The following is a 20,904-nucleotide window of genomic DNA, read 5'->3' as shown; positions in this document are numbered from 1 at the left end:
CCCCTAAACAGTCCCGGAGTCTATGATATATTTGAGAGAGTGTGAGTTGTGTATCCTTAAATCTAAAACAATAATCCAAAAAGGAGTTTGCCCTGATGGTCAAGAGACTTTTATCCTCAGTGTTCCTAATTTGTGCATATCTATATCTATCCAGAAAAGTTACAGGTGTACCCTTTACCAATACGTCCAAGGGGATAATATTACCGTGTGATGTTATGTGAGTTAAGCGGTTAATACCGCGTAAGTTCCAATATTTGTGATCTACAATTAACATGAATTCTGCTAAGTTATGATTGTGCCAAAGTGGAGTAAAATGAGTGGGGTTTTTTACACCCAATATATTCTTAATCTTATTCCAAACCCTATTTAGTGTATCACTGATTAAGCATTGTTTTTTTCTTTTGCCCGGATGACCCGTCTCCAGAATAGAAAAAATATCCCCATGTGGCCCCTGAAAGTCCCTTGCCAGGATACCTAATAGTACAGCAGAATGATGGTCTGCCCCCCCCCCACCCACACACCACTTTATCTGGGCTGCAATATAGTATCCTTGAAGAAAGGGGAGGGACAGACCACCATCTCTCTCAGAGAGGCAGAGATATTTTTGCTTGATCCTAACCCTCCCCCTCCCCCAGATCAACTCATTCAGCAGTTTATCCAGCAGCCCAAAAAATGAATCATCGATCCATATCGGACACGCTGTCAGGGGGTATAGAGCCATGGGGAGGACCACCATCCTTATCAGTGCAATTCTTTCCACCTGTGACAGGGGCAGCTTCTGCCAAATCCGGACCCTCTCTCTGACCTTGTTAATCATAGGGATAATAAGTGACCTGATACCTAAGGGGCCATCCGGAGGTGCTCGGAGAAGGGGAAGGAGTTCGGACTTATCCCAATTTACTTTGTACCCTGATAGTAATCCATATTCTCTCAAAATATTCATGACTGGTGTAACCGCTTTCCACCCTTGCTTCAGAAATACTAAAATATTGTCCACGTATAGACTTGTCTTGTCCGCATCTCCACTCCCTCCAAAACCAATGATCTCGTTGGATTGTCGGATTTTACATGCGAGGGGTTCCAACGCCAGGGCAAATATCAAAGGTGAAAGGGGACACCCCTGCCGGGTACCTCGCTGTAAAGGGATCTGTTCAGAATCAGTCCCATTTATCTTAACCCTGGCGCTAGAATCACAATAAAGTAGTTGTATCCATTTAATAAAATGTTCCCCCAAGTTCATTCTGTCCAAGGTTCCCCACAGGAAGGGCCACTCCATCCTGTCAAAGGCCTTCTCGGCATCCAAAGACAGGATGGAGCGGTCCTCCCCTTCCCCGACATATATATTTAGAAGGGCTCTACGGATATTAGATTGTATATCGCGTTTGGGGATAAATCCAGTCTGATCCGGATGGATCAGGCAGTGGATGACCCCCCTTAACCTATTCACGAGCAGTTTAGCTAGTATCTTGTAATCGGTATTAAGTAATGAAATTGGGCGATATGCCCCAATTTCAGTCTTATCTTTGTCCTTCTTCAAGATCAAGGAGATGGAGGCCTCCCTCAAAAAGGGGGAAAGTGAACCACTGCTCCATGATTCATTGAACATTTGAAGAAGGAGAGGCAACACCGTTTTGCGATGTACTCTATAAAATTCAAAGGGCAAGCCATCCCTGCCTGGAGCCGTATTACTTTTTATGCTATCGACGGCCGCCTCCACTTCCTCAAGGGTAATTGGTAAATTTAATTTGGAGCAGTCCTGTTCAGAAAGGCACGGGAGTTCCACGCTATCAAAGAAAAGGGCCCGGGCTCCGTCATCCCCCCCAAGGTCTGACTGATATACCTTTGTAAAGTGTTCTATAAAGGCAGATTTAATTTTAAAACAATCGTTAGTTAAAGCACCGGTGGGCAGCTTAATTTGCCTTATGGGAATTTGGGTCCGTTGGTTAGCAATTACAGAAGCCAGCATTTTGCCGGTCTTGCCTTTTTCAAAAAAATCTTGCTGTCCAGCAAAAAAGGACCTATGCTGCGCTTTTTCATAGAGAAAGGCCTGATATTTCCTCTTGGCCTCCATTAATATAAGTCGGGTATTTTCCCCCTTCTGTCCGGCCAATTCTACCTTCAGAACCCTTACCCTTTCTGCCAATTTCTTTTCAATACTGGCATATTCTGCCCTTTTCTTCCTAATCCTCATACTATATACCCCTCTAATCATAGCTTTCAGGGAATCCCATACGTAGTGAATATGTGTGGATCCGTAATTTAATGCCCAAAATTCTGAGATATCCTTCCCGATCCTTTCTTGGTCACCCACCACATGGATCCAGTGTGGATTTAGTCTGAAGGATTTTCTCCCCTCTATAGACAGTGAGTCGGCCGTCGAGAGCAACATTGAGGTATGATCGGATATTCCGTGTGGTTCATACTTCATATTTTGTATCCGTTCCAGAAAGTCCGGACTCGCCAGAGCCAGATCTATCCTAGACATAGCCCTGCAGGATCTGCTGAAACAGGAGAAGGCAACCTTTTTCCCATACAAAAACTGCCACACGTCTATAAGGCCCATCTCCTGGCAGATCCTGCTAAGGGTCGTGGACTGATCATTTATAGTCTCCCCTCCACTTAACAGAGATACCCGATCCCCATTAGCCATGACGGAGTTAAAATCCCCCAACACCAATATAGGACATGGATCCCTCTTACAGACATACTCCGCTAATTTCCTCAACACTTCCAAGGAGAAGGGAGGAGGGATGTATACAAATGCAAGTACGCATATCAGTCCCATCCATCGGCCATATAAAAAGACAAATCGTCCCTCTTTGTCAATCCATTGATCATATGGGTCGTAGTCCACATTCCTATGTATATAAACGCTTACTCCTCTCGAATAGGCCGAATGGTAGGAGTGATACTCGTACTGCGTCCAAGGTTTTCGCATATACTGCAATTTTTCGGCAGTAAGATGGGTCTCGAGCAGCACCACGATGGCAGGTAAATGTCTAGAGATAATATCATAGACCACCCTCCGTTTAAACCTGTCAGCCAATCCGCGGACATTCCATGTCAAAATACGTGGCATTTACAGACTAACGGTGGATGGTCAGGTTTTTCCACTCCAACTCCCGGTTCTATGTTGGATCCCGCAGCAGTGGAACTCCCCCCCCCACCTCCCCATGGCGCACAAGACAGTAAAGTCCCATGCTCCTCTTACACATTGCCTAAGCCGCCTCCCCGATCTTGATTACTTTTGCTGGACTTACAGTTGGTAACTCTTGAACAGATATTCAATGACACAATCCTGTCACCTGTCTTGAGTTTGCGATCTGCTGTTTTTCTCCAACAACACCCCATCCTAAATCAGTTTGAACAGCGTAAGGCTCACCCTTTCCTCCTGTGATTACCTTTCGTGAAACCAAGCCTTCGGGACAATCATAGCCTATCAACAGTCCAACACCAAACTCCTTCAGCGGGGACATTTCATGAGATATAACAGATAGGTGCTCCCATTTATTGGCTGTTTCACAGGTAGGTATGCAATCTCGATCTAGAGGTATATCGTCTTTTGTATAAGCTGGAGGTAGATCTAATGTGAAGTTTGAATGAAGTCCTCTAACCCTCAGTCCTTTGACCCTTTGACTGTTCACTACTGTGTCTCTTCCTGTCATTGTGGTGAGTTTGATCTTCACTGGTTCTGTAGCCACTTGTAATTTCTTGCAGATTTCTTGATCAATGAAGGTGACGTCACTCTGGGCATCCAGAAGCGCATAGGTGTATATCTTCTTCTTCCTCCTTTTAGGGTTTAAAATGGACACTGGTACAACCATTGATGTGCCGTTGCTTTCTCCTTCCCTCACTCTGCAAGAGAATACTGATACTTTCTTTCCTTCCTCAGTATCTTTAAGCATTGAGGATTTATCTTTCTTTGGACGTTCTTCATGTAGTGGTGTAGGATGGCATCCTTTGCAAACGCTGCATTTGGCCTTTTTCTTACACTCCTTAGTAACATGGCCTTTTCTTAGACATTTGAAACACAGTTGGTTATCAAGTACACATTTTTTCTTTTCATCTGGGGACTTCTCCTTCAATTGTTGGCACTTATGTATGGAGTGGTATTCTCCAAAGAACATATATTTGAAGGTAGTCTGAAGATTTGTTGGTTCTGTCTCTCTACTGATCCCAGTAGTGACTTTGAACTTGCTCTCGTAGGTATCTGGACCTTTAGCTGCTGCGTTGGTTGCAAAGCTACTGTAGTTGCTTTTGCGCGTCTTATCTCTCTTGCAGGCGTTTCTTCTAAGGATTTTAAGAAGTAAGATGATGTTACTGGATTACATGCTACCTGTGATTCCTTATTGACGAACTCAGAGAACTCTTTAAAACTTGGGAAGTTCTTGCCTAGATCTAACTGTTCAGTCACATAGTGATTCCATCTAGAAGCCACTTCTTCAGGTAGCTTAGTTAGTATCCTGTGGTTTTCTAGATAATCGTTCAGTACTTCTAGTCCTCGTACATGTGGGATAGCATTGCTACATGCTTGCAGGAAGTCACCATACTTTTGGAGTTTAAAGTGTTCTTTAGGACCTATTTTAGGCCAGTTTATTCCGTTTCTCTCAGAAGGCTCTTTGTACTAAGAAAGGATGACCATATCTTGCATTCAATTTTTCCTAAGCTAGCTTGTAGGCTTCTTCGTCTTTCTATAGATTTTACCTTCAAGAATTTCCTTTGCTTCCCCACCAACATATCTCTGAAGGTAGAATAACTTGTCAACTGGACTGAAGCAATGATGCTCAATGATCATTTCAAAACTTGCCTTCCACTCTATGAACTTCAGTACATCTCCTGAAAATACAGTAGGTTCTGGAACGGGAAGTCTAGCTAGGACTGTTGTCTGTGGTCTTGCTGGGACAATGGTTATACCATTCTCCTGAGCATTGCCGTGGCATCTAAGAATTGAATACATCCGGTTCTATTTTCTCACTTAGTTCTGAAGTCCCTTTCTTCATCTTTTCCGGTAGAGATAGAGGGTAAATTCACACACCTTTTTCCTAACACTGGACTAGGCCTCTCTTTGTTTTTCTGAGCAAGGATGGTGATTTCCTTTAATTCTCTTGAGCGTATGAAGGAAAACAGGAGTCTTTTTCTTCACTTAGTACAGATTTGAACCTATGACTAATCTGACTCATAATCTCCTCATATACTCTGAGTCTGGCTTCTATAATCTTAACTTCATTCTGCCTTTCCAGACTTTTCATCTGTTGGCGTTGTGCATCCCTTTAAGCTTCCTTTTCAGCCATCAGTTGGCGCTGCGCCTTCGATAACAGCTTCCATCTCAATCTCTGCTCTCTTGACAGCAAGTTGTTCAGCTAATTCCTTTCTTTTGGCTGAAGTATTTGAGGACTCGGATATGTGGGTGGCACTTCTGCTAGTGAAGGAAGTCACACTTGAGTTTGTGGTAACCCCTAAGAACCTTGCATAGTCTCTCATAAAAAGCTCATTAATTCTACTTCTTGCCTTAACTTCATCATAGTTTTATGTAGATGATAGTTCTCTCATGAGCTTTACCAAATCTTTAGTGACCGCAGTACATGTGTCCATGTTCCTTATAATATCCTGGGAAGGTGTCGTAAATGACCGCAGGTTGACATATGCTGCCGTAAGCTCTGATTCAGATTCTTCTACCGTCTCTACCATATCACTCAAGTTCCTTTTTATATTTTCTTGCTTTAGCTTTCTACGAATATCTTTAATGTATGATTTCCACCTATCATACATCCGGGCAAACTTTTTCTCTTTTAACACTGCCTCTTGCTCGAAATTTTCCAGCATCTTTGAGGTCGGTTTTCTGGCACGTGATGAACGTCTTAATTCATCTGTTTGGGCTATATTTGTTTGAGGCAAGACTAATGCTGCATCAGGTCTTCTACCTCAGACAAGTTCCCTTGCTCTTCAACTTCTACCCTATTTATCTTTGTATCCTCTAACAGTGGCATGGTAATACTAGGCTAAGACATTTTACATTAAATGCAATACTGACAATCAATATGAATAATAAGATGCCTGTCACTTTAAATGCAATATTGACAAATGCAGAAATAAATGACTTTCACTTTAAATGCAATAGAGTCCATGTATTACAAACTGTCCTTTGTCTTTTATTCCTGAACATGAAAATGTCTTTTTATACCAAAACCTATGTGCAATGATAAGTAATAAAAGGAAAGCTCTGACCTTATTTTGAAGACCAGGAACAAATGTCAGTCTTAAAGGAGACGTGTCTTTTCTTGCTTTGATGCGATGCTCTGCACTGACTTGTGATGCTCTGCGAAGACTTGCGATTCTCTGTGATGACTTGCGATGCACTGTGATGATTTACGATGCTTTGTGCAGACTTGCGATGCTCTGTGCAGACTTGCGATGCTTTGTGATGATTTACGATGATTGCGATGCGCTGGCTTGGATACACTGCTGCAGTCAACTTTAAGAGTCGACTGCATTTTGACTAATGCACAAGTTCTATGGCCTCTATGGTAGCTCCGCTGAGGTGTCTTTGTTTGCTCACTCAGGAAACAGTTGCTGCGTGGCGGTATATGCTGGCACTCGGCTGCTGTAATGAGCTTTTTACTGTGCAAGTTGAGGAGCGCTATCACTGTTATGGGGGAGATCTGTGGATGACACATATAGCATAAGATGCTATATAGTGTCATCCATAGATTTCCCCCCATATCAGTGTCATCCACAGATCCCCCTCCCCATAACAGTGCCATCCACAGATCCCCCTCCCCATAGCAGTGCACAGATCCCCCTCCCCATAACAGTGCCATCCACAGATCCCCCTCCACATGCACTGCGTGCAGAATTATTAGGCAAATGAGTATTTTGACCACATCATCCTCTTTATGCATGTTGTCTTACTCCAAGCTGTATAGGCTCGAAAGCCTACTACCAATTAAGCATATTAGGTGATGTGCATCTCTGTAATGAGAAGGGGTGTGGTCTAATGACATCAACACCCTATATTAGGTGTGCATAATTATTAGGCAACTTCCTTTCCTTTTGCAAAATGGGTCAAAAGAAGGACTTGACAGGCTCAGAAAAGTCAAAAATAGTGAGATATCTTGCAGAGGGATGCAGCACTCTTAAAATTGCAAAGCTTCTGAAGCGTGATCATCGAGCAATCAAGCGTTTCATTCAAAATAGTCAACAGGGTCGCAAGAAGCGTGTGGAAAAACCAAGGCGCAAAATAACTGCCCATGAACTGAGAAAAGTCAAGCGTGCAGCTGCCAAGATGCCACTTGCCACCAGTTTGGCCATATTTCAGAGCTGCAACATCACTGGAGTGCCCAAAAGCACAAGGTGTGCAATACTCAGAGACATGGCCAAGGTAAGAAAGGCTGAAAGACGACCACCACTGAACAAGACACACAAGCTGAAACGTCAAGACTGGGCCAAGAAATATCTCAAGACTGATTTTTCTAAGGTTTTATGGACTGATGAAATGAGAGTGAGTCTTGATGGGCCAGATGTATGAGCCCGTGGCTGGATTGGTAAAGGGCAGAGAGCTCCAGTCCGACTCAGACGCCAGCAAGGTGGAGGTGGAGTACTGGTTTGGGCTGGTATCATCAAAGATGAGCTTGTGGGGCCTTTTCGGGTTGAGGATGGAGTCAAGCTCAACTCCCAGTCCTACTGCCAGTTTCTGGAAGACACCTTCTTCAAGCAGTGGTACAGGAAGAAGTCTGCATCCTTCAAGAAAAACATGATTTTCATGCAGGACAATGCTCCATCACACGCGTCCAACTACTCCACAGCGTGGCTGGCAAGAAAGGGTATAAAAGAAGAAAATCTAATGACATGGCCTCCTTGTTCACCTGATCTGAACACCATTGAGAACCTGTGGTCCATCATCAAATGTGAGATTTACAAGGAGGGAAAACAGTACACCTCTCTGAACAGTGTCTGGGAGGCTGTGGTTGCTGCTGCATGCAATGTTGATGGTGAACAGATCAAAACACGGACAGAATCCATGGATGGCTGGCTTTTGAGTGTCCTTGCAAAGAAAGGTGGCTATATTGGTCACTGATTTGTTTTTGTTTTGTTTTTGAATGTCAGAAATGTATATTTGTGAATGTTGAGATGTTATATTGGTTTCACTGGTAAAAATAAATAATTGAAATGGGTATATATTTGTTTTTTGTTAAGTTGCCTAATAATTATGCACAGTAATAGTCACCTGCACACACAGATATCCCCCTAAAATAGCTAAAACTAAAAACAAACTAAAAACTACTTCCAAAAATATTCAGCTTTGATATTAATGAGTTTTTTGGGTTCATTGAGAACATGGTTGTTGTTCAATAATAAAATTAATCCTCAAAAATACAACTTGCCTAATAATTCTGCACTCCCTGTAGCAGTGCACAGATCCCCCTCCCATAACAGCCCCGGCCCTGCCGCTCACAGCAATAGACTATTCTGGCAGTAACTTTTACTCAGTGCATCTTTATTATCTTACAATGAAGCTCCGGTAACAGGCAGAGCAGGCGGCGGCGCAACGTCACTCACGTGATGTGCCTGCTCCGCCCACTTTATGAATGAAGCAGGCGGAGCAGGCGCGTCACGTGAGTGAGTGACGTTACGCCGCCGCCCACTCTGCCAGTTACTGGAGCTTCATTGTAAGGTAAAAAAGATGCACTGATTCAAAGTTTAAGGACCTGCAGGCATAGCGCCTGACCGCCCGCTCCTGCTCGCATACCAACAAATCGGCCGATTATTATCAATAACGTTGATTAATCGTTGCAGCCCAAGTTGTATGCAATTTGGATTGCAATATGGAATTTGAATTTGGATTGTGAACTTTGTAGTTTGCTATTGGTGGAACTGTAAGTAAACACACATATAACTGGTTCAGTATACAGTTCTAATCACTATATTAACAGTAGGAACATTATATAACTGTTTTAAATACCTATTTTGGCCTCTCTGCTTCCATAAAACACATATTTGCATAATGTGTGGATGCAAATATAAAAATACATAAATCGCTGCAAAAGGTGCACCACAATGTGGGAGCTTGGCTGTAAGTTACATCTTAGCACCTCTCAGACCGTGTTCACACTCCATAGGTAGCCTAGTGGTAGGAACCCATGCCACACTGAGATACCTTGACGCTAGTGAAAAAGGGCTCCGTTGTGTTCCTGACTGGAATACATTGACTAAAGTCTCAGTTCTTAACATCAACTTGAGGGATTAGCCAGTGTTGTCAGTTACATATCATTGTGCTGCTCCTTTCGCAGTGATTTTTGTATTTTTATATTTGCATTCACACATTATCCCATCTTGTGTAGGATACCATTTTGATGCATGTGGTCCGCTGCCGACATCCTCCATTGTATGCATTTTTGCTGGGGATTGCAGTTAGCAACGGATCACATGCGGAGGAATTGCTCCTTCGGTTATAAACATGCCACAGTGTTTGGGATTTTTGAGCATTTCCTCCCATTTAGGCCACTTTATTTCAGTTATTTCGCTCTTCAATTTGTCTAAATAAGGTTAGAATTTCTTCATATATTCATCAAAATCTTGTGGAGATAATGAAGTTTTCAGCAATTTCAGATATTTAATAACATTAAATCATGTCAAATATTTATTTGATATTTGTTGATATTTTGCACGAAAATCTGAATCATGTGAATACTGTTATGGGGGATCTGTGGATGGCACTGTTATAGGGGATCTGTGGATGGCACTGTTATGGGGGATCTGTGGATGGCACTGTTATGGAGGGATCTGTGGATGGCACTGTTATGGGAGGGGGATCTGTGGATGGCACTGTTATGGGGAGGGGGGTCTGTGCACTGTTATGGGGAGGGGGATCTGTGGATGGCACTGTTATGGGGAGGGGGATCTGTGCACTGTTATAGGGAGGGGGATCTGTGGATGACACTGATATGGGGGGGAATCTATGGATGACACTATATAGCATCTTATGCTATATGTGTCATCCACAGATCTCCCCCATAACAGTGTCATCCACAGATCCCCCTCCCCATAACAGTGTCATCCACAGATACCCCTCCCCATAACAGTGCACAGATCCCCCTCCCCATAACAGTGCCATCCACAGATCCCCCTCCCCATAACAGTGCCATCCACAGATCCCCCTCCCCATAACAGTGCCATCCACAGATCCCCCTCCCCATAGCAGTGCACAGATCCCCCTCCCCATAACAGTGCCATCCACACAGATCCCCCTCCACATAGCAGTGCACAGATCTCCCTCCCCATAACAGCCCCGGCCCTGCCGCTCACAGCAGTAGACTATTCTGGCAGTAACTTTTACTCAGTGCATCTTTATTATCTTACAATGAAGCTCCGGTAACATGTGAATACATAGATGGTTTTGGTTGAACTCTCATGCCTCTAGGGATGCGATTCTGTTTCACATATTCAACCAATGTAGTGGAATGCAATTCTAAGGTAATAGATCTTTTAACATCACGTTCATACCTCTTTTTGCGGTCCAGTAATGAAGAAGTAGAAAGAAAGTCCATATCTCCTTTACAAGTTTCAATAATCCTATCTCTGCCCATTTCCATGTATGAAAAAACTTCGGGTGAGGACTGTCCCCTTGAGGAATCCATAATGTTATTAGCAAAATCCAATGTAGAGGGTGCCTGCTCCTGTAGTCCAATACAGATAAATACAAATCCAGGGCAGCACACCTTGTTTTCAGTAAGGAGTACGTTTTTCTATTTATTATTTCTATCTCTTGTCTGCCTGCCCTAGCAAGTGACTGGTCTTTCTTTGCTTCTGACGAAGCTGGGCAGTCAATGGATAGGTCTGAGGGCCATCTAGGGGCAGTCAGAGAGGGTTTGTTTATAGTTAGGATACAGGGACGTATTGAGGGGAAGAGACCCAGTATCTGTCTCCCTCCTATATTCTTTCCCTGTTTTTTCCTAACTCACCCTCTGAGTGAGCCAGTGTACACACCGCCTGGCTTATATATATTTTTTCTCCCTACCTGTTCATCTTTGGTTGGCAGTTGTTTTGTAACCTCCTAGTGAGGTATTGTTCATATTTATCACCGTTGGGCCTATTATTTTAAATGGTATTAATAAAATACACATTTTAAGGTACTCCAATACTCAATTTATTCGGAATCTTTATTTTGGGCGCCATTTATATTTATTTTGTTTGACCAGCTTTCACTTAGGTTGTGTTCATCCACAGTAAGGAGTACCAGCAGTAAAAACTTGACCAGTGTCCAATATAATAAAATGAAGAAAAACTGCAGCACATCCAGCTGGTAAAAATTGTGTAATCCTTTTATTCACCCATGCAATGTTTCAGTCAGCTTACTGGGACCATTCTCAAGCAACTTATAAAACGTCTAAGTGCATATATATATATATAGGGTATCACATCATTTACATATTTAATCATTATTTAGTGAAAAAATCACAATATCACAATTCCATATACAATGAATGATGTAAAAAAGCCACCATTGTCATCCAATATAACGTGCCATATTCTGTGCACATATACTTGCCCCGGTGTCTAAAATCTCTAATAATATATCATAATATATAATTGGTAATCGCTCTTAATTATACACTAACTGTGTGGAAAGTGTTAACTCATGGGAGAAGAGAGATCGCTCACCTGTATATCGCTCTGTATGGAAATTGTCCGGCATGATTCCTCGGCGTGTGGGGCGGCGCACTGCGCATGTTGGATGCGCCGTCATCACGTGACGTGAACGGTTGTGTAATTGTTCATTCACAAAATAGTAATAGTAGTAGAACTGTGGAGATACTGCTACACAGAAGCAGGCGCCGCACACTAACGGCGAAAGCGCTGCTGGGCACGGGAGGTGCTGCTCACTAGCGCACTCACCTAAGCCCCATATCAAAAAGGACAGCTCAGCAGGAAACATAAATCGCCTGCCCTGAACTTAATCCTCAAATATTAACAGCATACCCCTATTTAAGTGCAGCCTATAGACTTTAAAAGATAACCGCAGAGCATATTATAGTCCGCAGAGACGCATGGGATATACCGCACTGTATAAATAGTGTCACAGGTTTAATATAGTTTCCCAGGATACACATTTTATTAATAGTATAGTAAACATCAGCATCTCCATATTCGTCAATGGAAAATAATAATTAACAAATACACAGTCCGCCACCTTAATCCATCAGCCATCACAAGCATCAAACGGTGAGACGACTCACACTTTCCCCAGGAATTCTAAAAGAATAAAGATATAAAATTTTAAAATTCATACCACGGAAGCTTTACAGAATTGGAAAAAAGGAAAAAGGAGGGAAAAATGATAGAAATAGGATAAACTCTTATATAAATAACTAGGGTCTATAATCTACATTCAACCCCTTAGGTTTAATGTTCCTAATTTAAATATTCTGATTCACACGCAGAGCAATCATGCCGGCCGATTGCCATACCGAGCGCTATATATACAGGTAAGTGATCTCTCTTCTCCCATGAGTTAATACTTTTCACACAGTTGGTGTATAATTAAGAGAGATTACTAATTATATATTATGATATATTTTTAGAGATTTTAGACATCGGGGCAAGTATATGTGCACACAATATGGCACATTATATTGGATGACAATGGTGGCTTTTTTTACATCATTAATTTATTGTATATAAAATGATATTATGATTTTTTTTCACTAAATGATGATTAAGTATGTAAATGATATCATACCCTATACATATATATACAGTCAGGTCCATAAATATTGGGACATCGACACAATTCTAACATTTTTGGCTCTATACACCACCACAATGGATTTGAAATGAAACAAACAAGATGTGCTTTAACTGTAGACTGTCAGCTTTAATTTGAGGGTATTTACATCCAAATCAGGTGAACGGTGTAGGAATTACAACAGTTTGCATATGTGCCTCCTACTTGTTAAGGGACCAAACGTAATGGGACAATCGGCTTTTCAGCTGTTCAATGGTCAGGTGTGTGTTATTCCCTCAGTATCCCAATCACAATAAGCAGATAAAAGATCCAGAGTTCATTTCAAGTGTGCTATTTGCATTTGGAATATGTTGCTGTCAACTCTCAAGATGAGATCCAAAGAGCTGTCAGTGAAGCAAGCCATCATTAGGCTGAAAAAACAAAACAAACCCATCAGAGAGATAGCAAAAACATTAGGCATGGCCAAAACAACTGTTTGGAACATTCTTAAAGAGAAGGAATGCACCGATGAGCTTAGCAACACCAAAAGACCCAGAAGACCACGGAAAACAACTGTGGTGGACGACCAAAGAATTTTTTCCCTAGTGAAGAAAACACCCTTCACAACAGTTGGCCAGATCAAGAACACTCTCCAGGAGGTAGGTGTATGTGTGTCAAAGTCAACATTCAAGAGAATATTTTACCAGAGTGAATACAGAGGGTGTAAACCAAGATGTAAACCATTGGTGAGCCTCAAAAACAGGAAGGCCAGATTAGAGTTGCCAAACGACATCTAAAAAAGCCTTCACAGTTCTGGAACAACATCCTATAGACAGATGAGATCAAGATCAACTTGTACCAGAGTGATGGGAGGAGAAGAGTATGGAGAAGGAAAGGAACTGCTCATGATCCTAAGCATGCCACCTCATCAGTGAAGCATGTTGGTGGTAGTGTCATGGCGTGGGCATGTATGGCTGCCAATGGAACTGGTTCTCTTGTATTTATTCATGATGTGACTGGTGACAAAAGCAGCAGGATGAATTCTGAAGTGTTTCAGGCAATATTATATGCTCAAAATCAGCCAAATGCTTCAGAACTCATTGGACAGCGCTTCACAGTGCAGATGGACAATGACCCACAGCATACTGCAAAAGCAACCAAAGAGTTTTTAAGGGAAAGTAGTGTAATGTTATGCAATGGCCAAGTCAATCACCTGACCTGAATCCGATTGAGCATGCATTTCACTTGCTGAAGACAAAACTGAAGGGAAAATGCCCCAAGAACAAGCAGGAACTGAAGACAGTTGCAGTAGAGGCCTGGCAGAGCATCACCAGGGATGAAACCCAGCGTCTGGGGATGTCTATGCGTTCCAGACTTCAGGCTGTAATTGACTGCAAAGAATTTGCAACCAAGTATTAAAAAGTAAAAGTTTGATTTATGATTATTATTCTGTCCCATTACTTTTGGTTCCTTAACAAGTGGGAGGCACATATGCAAACTGTTGTAATTCCTACACCGTTCACCTGATTTGGATGTAAATACCCTCAAATTAAACCTGACAGTCTGCAGTTAAAGCACATCTTGTTAGTTTTATTTCAAATCCATTGTGGTGGTGTATAGAGCCAAAAATCTTAGAATTGTGTCGATGTCCCAATATTTATGGACCTGACTGTATATACCATATATATATATATATATATATATAAAGAAAGAAAGAAAACAGCAGCACTCTATAGGTATGCCAGGTGCAATTCCCACAATAACAGCAAAATGAAGGAATGCAGGCAGCACTCCGGTCTTCAAGTGAAAAAGGTGGATTTTATTACACTTAACAGCAATGCAGCATTTCAGCTCTCTCAATGGAGCCTTTGTCAAGCTAGTGAACATAGCGCCCCCAACATATTTAAATCAGGTAAATCTCATCAGTGTTACATAATTGATCATAAATAAATAAACATAATTATACTGTGTAAAACTTGATCTTAAATATTATTTCAATATAATACATGTGCATAAAATACAGCACTATTATATAGTGACTGTGATTACAATAAATAATTTCATTCTATCCATAATTCTGTGTTAAATCCATAATTACAAATAATCTATACATAATGTGCATCTGTGCTAGTCATGTGTTAATTAAAAAGAAGACAAACCCACATCATGAATCCACACATGTGCCACAGCTTCAGCGTCCCATGTTGGAGACTGTGTAGGCGCCGGCATGTGTCCTGCGAACGCGAGAATTCCTCACATCCCGCACATGCGCATCAAGTAAACTTTGTCTGCCCACACTGAACATGTCAGTCCATGTGGTAAGTAGCGACGGCACATCACCAGCGGAACAGGCTATGGTATAGTTGTTATCAGGTGACCATGGCAACAGTTATCACATATAGTAAAAGAATAATAATAGTAGTAATAGCTACGTAACCAGAGGATTTCTATAACGGGGCATGCACCAAGCATCAACTCAGGTGCATATAAGTCCCATCTCGATAAGGGATCAGGGGCAAGTCATTGTCCCCGTCCCTAGCCACTACACCCCCGATACCGCACAGACTATATTAGGGAATGGTGCAGGGTCGCAGATGCTCCACATAGGTGTGCCCGTCCCAGGATTACCAGAACGTGCACCCGAATGCAGAACAGAGGAGAGGGACGTCGAGAACGTCACCCCTCCCCTGCTCCTTCATCCACCAACCTCTACCTCAATTCCCAATAAGGATGAGAAAAGGTGATCTATTGCCACTCCATATCATTGTTTATACAAATAACAGGCATATGTACTATTATTGTTATTTCTTCAAACCACTCCTATTCGTCTGGTCAGATTCAAAAAATGAAAGAGAAAAAAGAACCCCCCCCACCATGGGTACATGACAATGTTACATGGAGGTTTTATGTCGGGCGATGTCTTCACATTCAAGACAATGATTTCCATCCAGATAGCCTGAAACATAAAAGAGAAACAGTTGATTGAGAACACCAATCTTAACTTATACATACAGGCATAGGGCAAGGACCCCACAAGTACATGATCAAACCACCCTAAATTCAACATTTTAAGTATTAGGCTTTAAAGTCTGCAAATGATAAATCCAGTAAAGTTCACTTTGTTTTAGTAAAATTGTCCTGTCACCACCCCGTCGTGGCATGGCGGCCTGGTCAATGATTCTAAAATGTAAGTCCCTCTCGGTATGTTTAGCTTCTGTAAAATGTTTGGACACTGGTAAATCCAGTTTCTTTTCACTAATCGTGTACCTATGTTGATTCAACCTTGTTTTAACATCCCACGTGGTTTCACCCAACATATGTGGAGTCACAAGTCAAATAATGTTTGATTACACACTCATCACCTGTCCGTGGATGTGCAAAAATAGGACCTTTTAACATCAAAGGGCAATTTACACACCCATGACAGGGGTAACAACCCTTTCTTGATGGACCAAAATAAGATCTAAACGAGACCTTTTTTGTACCGATATCAGCTCGTACCAGCTGGTCCTTGATGTTACGTGTACGCCTAGAGGACATCAATGGAGCGTGAACAAATTCTGGGACATGTTTAAAATTACTGCCCAAAATGGGCCAATGTTTCTTCAAAATGTCACTGATTTTATTGCTCAGCGGTGAAAACCGTGTAATAAAGGGAATACGCTTTACACCATCCACCTGTGTTTCCTCTTTCAATAATTACAAATAATCTATACATGAAGTGCATCTGTGCTAATCATGTGTTAATTAAAAAGAAGACAAACCCACATCGTGAATCCTCACATGTGCCAAACAGCTTCAGCGTCCCATGTTGGAGACTGCGCAGACGCCGGCATGTGTCCCGCGAACGCAAGAATTCCTCACATCCTGCGCATGCGCACCATGTAAACGTTGTTGGGGGCGCTATGTTCACTAGCTTGACAAAGGCTCCATTGAGAGAGCTGAAATGCTGCATTGCTGTTGGGGGTAATAAAATCCACCTTTTTCACTTGAAGACTGGAGTGCTGCCTTCATTTTGCTGATATATATATATATATATATAAAGAGAAAAATGGCGGCACTGGCTCCAAAGGGAAAGGCGGGTGCACGTCCCAAAGGGAATGGATTAGTTTCCCTGATAGATAAATTCAGAAAAATGAGCGGCACTCCAAAGGATAAAAGCAGTGAACCCTTTATTCACACCGGTGGTGCAACGTTTCGGCTCTAGTCACGAGCCTTCCTCAAGCAAAGATACAACTCAAATAACAGTGATTATATAGGGAATACAGATCATGTGATCACAAACCAATGGGTGTGTTCAACAAATCATAACAATACATAAAAATAGTTTGCAGTGAATACACATAATACCTTATAGTGTAGATAATTATGCTGGTCATCATTAATAAACAGTGATGTGTACTAAGCAAAAAGCATATATACAGATCGGGTACATAGACACGATCAAATAATGTGACAACATATGATATATTCATTATACATAAGTGTATGTAGGGGGTGGAGCAACGAGGTAATACCGCAGGACATACCCATCCAGCAAGGAGGCTCATTCAGCGCCGTGGAGTCGGCGTTATGGATATCATTCTGCGCAGGCGTGGCAGCGCACCAATAGCGAATACTCAGCAGACCAGGAGTGTCACACGTCATCACAGTGGGCCGACCTCCCTGCGTCACTGCAGACATCCTCCCGGAAGGGCACAGTGTATAATCCTATGCGCATGCTCGGTGGTGAATCGAGCTGGACGCGCCATCTTTGTTACTGGAGAGCTGCCCTTAAGGGGCCACTATGCAAATCGCACCCAACCAAAAACAAAAACGGGCATAGGAGGTTGGAAAAGGGCAAAAGGAAACCCATTAAACAGGGTGCCTATATGCCCCACCATGGCAGAAAATCCACCGCAGTCACGGGGACCGCAGTACCTGCAGGGATAACGCCAGGGATACCAACCTCCCATCCTGCCCGAGAGGGATCTCCTCTAGCTGGCCAACAGATGCTGCAAAAGCGTATAAAATTCAGCTCCCAATAACAAACGAAAAAAATGTATAAGACAAAAAAAAGGATTTAATAGAATGTCAATGAAAATACATGTGTGTCATTTCACGGTGCCTGCCATGCCTGTCAACAACAGAACTAAACCAAATGTAATTGTAAATATAGTAGAATGAACCCCTTCCGTGGTATGCTGCGAATACTCCAGCCGTATGTTCCATACCCCAAAGTGCAGGATATAAGTGATCTAAAGAAAGAAAAAGAGAAAAACATTAGGATAGGAATGATGTGAGTTGTATAACTCTCTGAGTATGTACACAATAAGACGAGACAGTATCCAGAAATGCAAAGGGGGCAAACCAACCCTCACAAAACATCCCCAAAATTGTAATCAGCGTTCAAGCCCTTCGGCTTCAAGCTGTCCAGCTTGTGGATCCAGCTCAACTCTCTGCGTTTAAGTATCCTGGATCTATCCCCACCTCGACAGCGAGACAACAGGAGACGGAGAAAGACAACCCAGGCATCCTCTAATGTGGAGCAGTCTTTTTTAGAGAAGGGTTTACAGTTACCGGAGAGACGCGGCGACGCATTAGGAGAGGTGGTCGTGGACACAAGAGAGCCAGGCGGAGTACGCAGCAGCAAGACCAGGTCAATGGCAACAAAGTCAACCTCAGGGAGGAAGAAGTGACTGTGGTCAATTTATCTTCCAAGGAACTGACTGCTACTCAAGTGAGTGTCCTGTCCAAGGGATTTTCATTTTGTCCCAGTGCACCAGTTGATTGGTTCGATATAGAATCTAACCTGTTTTCTTTTTTTCGGCGCATTAAGCTGAAAGTATGGTTCCATAAGAAAAGTGCGGCTGCGAGACCCCAGATGAGTGATTTCACCCTGGGTTCTCTCAACCTATTTTCAAAAAGTAATTTTGTACCGGTTATCAATGAGCCATCCGTCGATGCTTACATCAGCGCTGTCAGACAGGGAATTTCTGAGCTCAGGTTATCCTCTATGGGGAAGCCGGATTTCAGATACCCCAATCTGACTACCGCTGAGATAGAAGCCTTGGAGTCCCTCAGATCCGACCCCACCCTCACTCTTAAACCGGCTGACAAGGGGGGTGCGGTCGTGGTGATGGATACCACCAAATATGTACATGAAATCATGCGACAACTGAATGACCCACAGGTGTATAGGATTTTAGATTCTGACCCTAAATTCATGATAGCGGACATCATCCGCCGATGTCTCAGGGAGGCCTTGTCCGCAGGCATTATCGATGGGGGTCTCAGTGATTTTCTTGAGGTAGCACATCCGGTCACTCCTGTGATTTATGTGCTGCCCAAGATTCACAAGACCCTCATCGATCCTCCGGGACGACCCATCGTCTCGGGTTCCGATTCCATCTTTAGCGGCATAGCTGTATTCCTAGACAAAGTTTTGCGGGAATTTTCCATAGGGGGATCATCCTACATACAAGACACATCAGATTTTTTGAACAAATTACAAAGTGTTGATTTAACCCAGGTGTCTTCAGTGTTACTCGCATCATTTGATGTGACTTCGCTATACACGTCAATTGTACATGACAGGGGCCTCAGGGCGGTGGAGAAAATGCTGAGGACATCAGCCTACACTCCTCATGCCTCTGAATTCATCATTGATTTACTGAAAATTGTGTTACAGTACAATTACTTTCTTTTCAGGGATGTATTCTATTTGCAAGAACGTGGTGTGGCCATGGGGTCCCACGTGGCCCCCACGTACGCTAATATTTTTATGCGGTGCTATGAGGAAGATGTCGTCTATCTGTCCCACCACTTCAGCCATGTGCTGGGGTGGTGGCGATATATCGACGACATCTTCCTCATATGGACAGGCTCTGAGACTGACTTGGCCGACTTTCATGGCTTTCTCAATAGCCATGATCCCGATCTACAGTTCACCCTCATCCATTCTCGAACTGAGATCCAGTTCTTGGATACACGAGTAGTGTTCAACGAGGGTGTGTTGCAAACTGAGTTGTACACAAAACCTACTGATACCAACACGTTTTTGTGTTACAACAGCTCACACCCTCGGAGAATGATCCGGTCGCTGCCCTTCTCCCAATTTCTCCGCGTCAAACGTGTTGTGTCGGATGAGAACAAACTCGATGCGACTCTGAATTCCATGGCTGTCAAGTTCCAAGATAGGGGTTATCCTAAACCACTACTGAACGAACACATGGACAGAGTGCGCACGCTTGATAGGACTGAGTTACTGACGAAACGGGGCACTGTCCAGAAAAAGGCCAGGATTCCGTTTGTTTCAGTATACACTGAACTCAGTCCTTCAATAAATAGGATACTGAACAAGCATTGGGGTCTGTTGGGTACATGCTTCAAAGATATCCCTGAGTTCTCATGCCCACCATTGTCATCATATCGCCGATCCCGGAACCTGCGTGACCAGTTGGTCAAGGCAGATATTGGCTCCAGGGGATCCTTGAAGCAAACCAAATTGACTCAGTCTGGCTTAGGTTGTTTTCCCTGCTTAAACTGCGTCAACTGCAGATATATCCGCAAGGGAAGGTATTTTGTACACCCCAATACCGGTGTGTCCTACAGCATTTTATTCCATCTGACTTGTGATTCTAACCATGTCATCTATGTGTTGTCTTGCCCATGTAATTTGCTTTATGTGGGTGAGACAACAACTGAATTGAAGACCCGCCTCAATAATCACCGCCTCAGTATACGTAAAAAACGGCTGGATTTGCCAGTAGCAAAACATTTTACTGAGGCCACACACAAAGAAAGTGATTTGAGGTGCTGGATCCTGGATCATATACCCCAGCCTCGTCGAGGTGGGGATAGATCCAGGATACTTAAACGCAGAGAGTTGAGCTGGATCCACAAGCTGGACAGCTTGAAGCCGAAGGGCTTGAACGCTGATTACAATTTTGGGGATGTTTTGTGAGGGTTGGTTCGCCCCCTTTGCATTTCTGGATACTGTCTCGTCTTATTGTGTACATACTCAGAGAGTTATACAACTCACATCATTCCTATCCTAATGTTTTTCTCTTTTTCTTTCTTTAGATCACTTATATCCTGCACTTTGGGGTATGGAACATACGGCTGGAGTATTCGCAGCATACCACGGAAGGGGTTCATTCTACTATATTTACAATTACATTTGGTTTAGTTCTGTTGTTGAC

This window comes from Bufo bufo, chromosome 3 (genome assembly GCF_905171765.1).
Source record: "Bufo bufo chromosome 3, aBufBuf1.1, whole genome shotgun sequence".
Lineage (NCBI taxonomy): Eukaryota > Metazoa > Chordata > Amphibia > Anura > Bufonidae > Bufo > Bufo bufo.
This window is presented reverse-complemented; position numbering follows the sequence as displayed.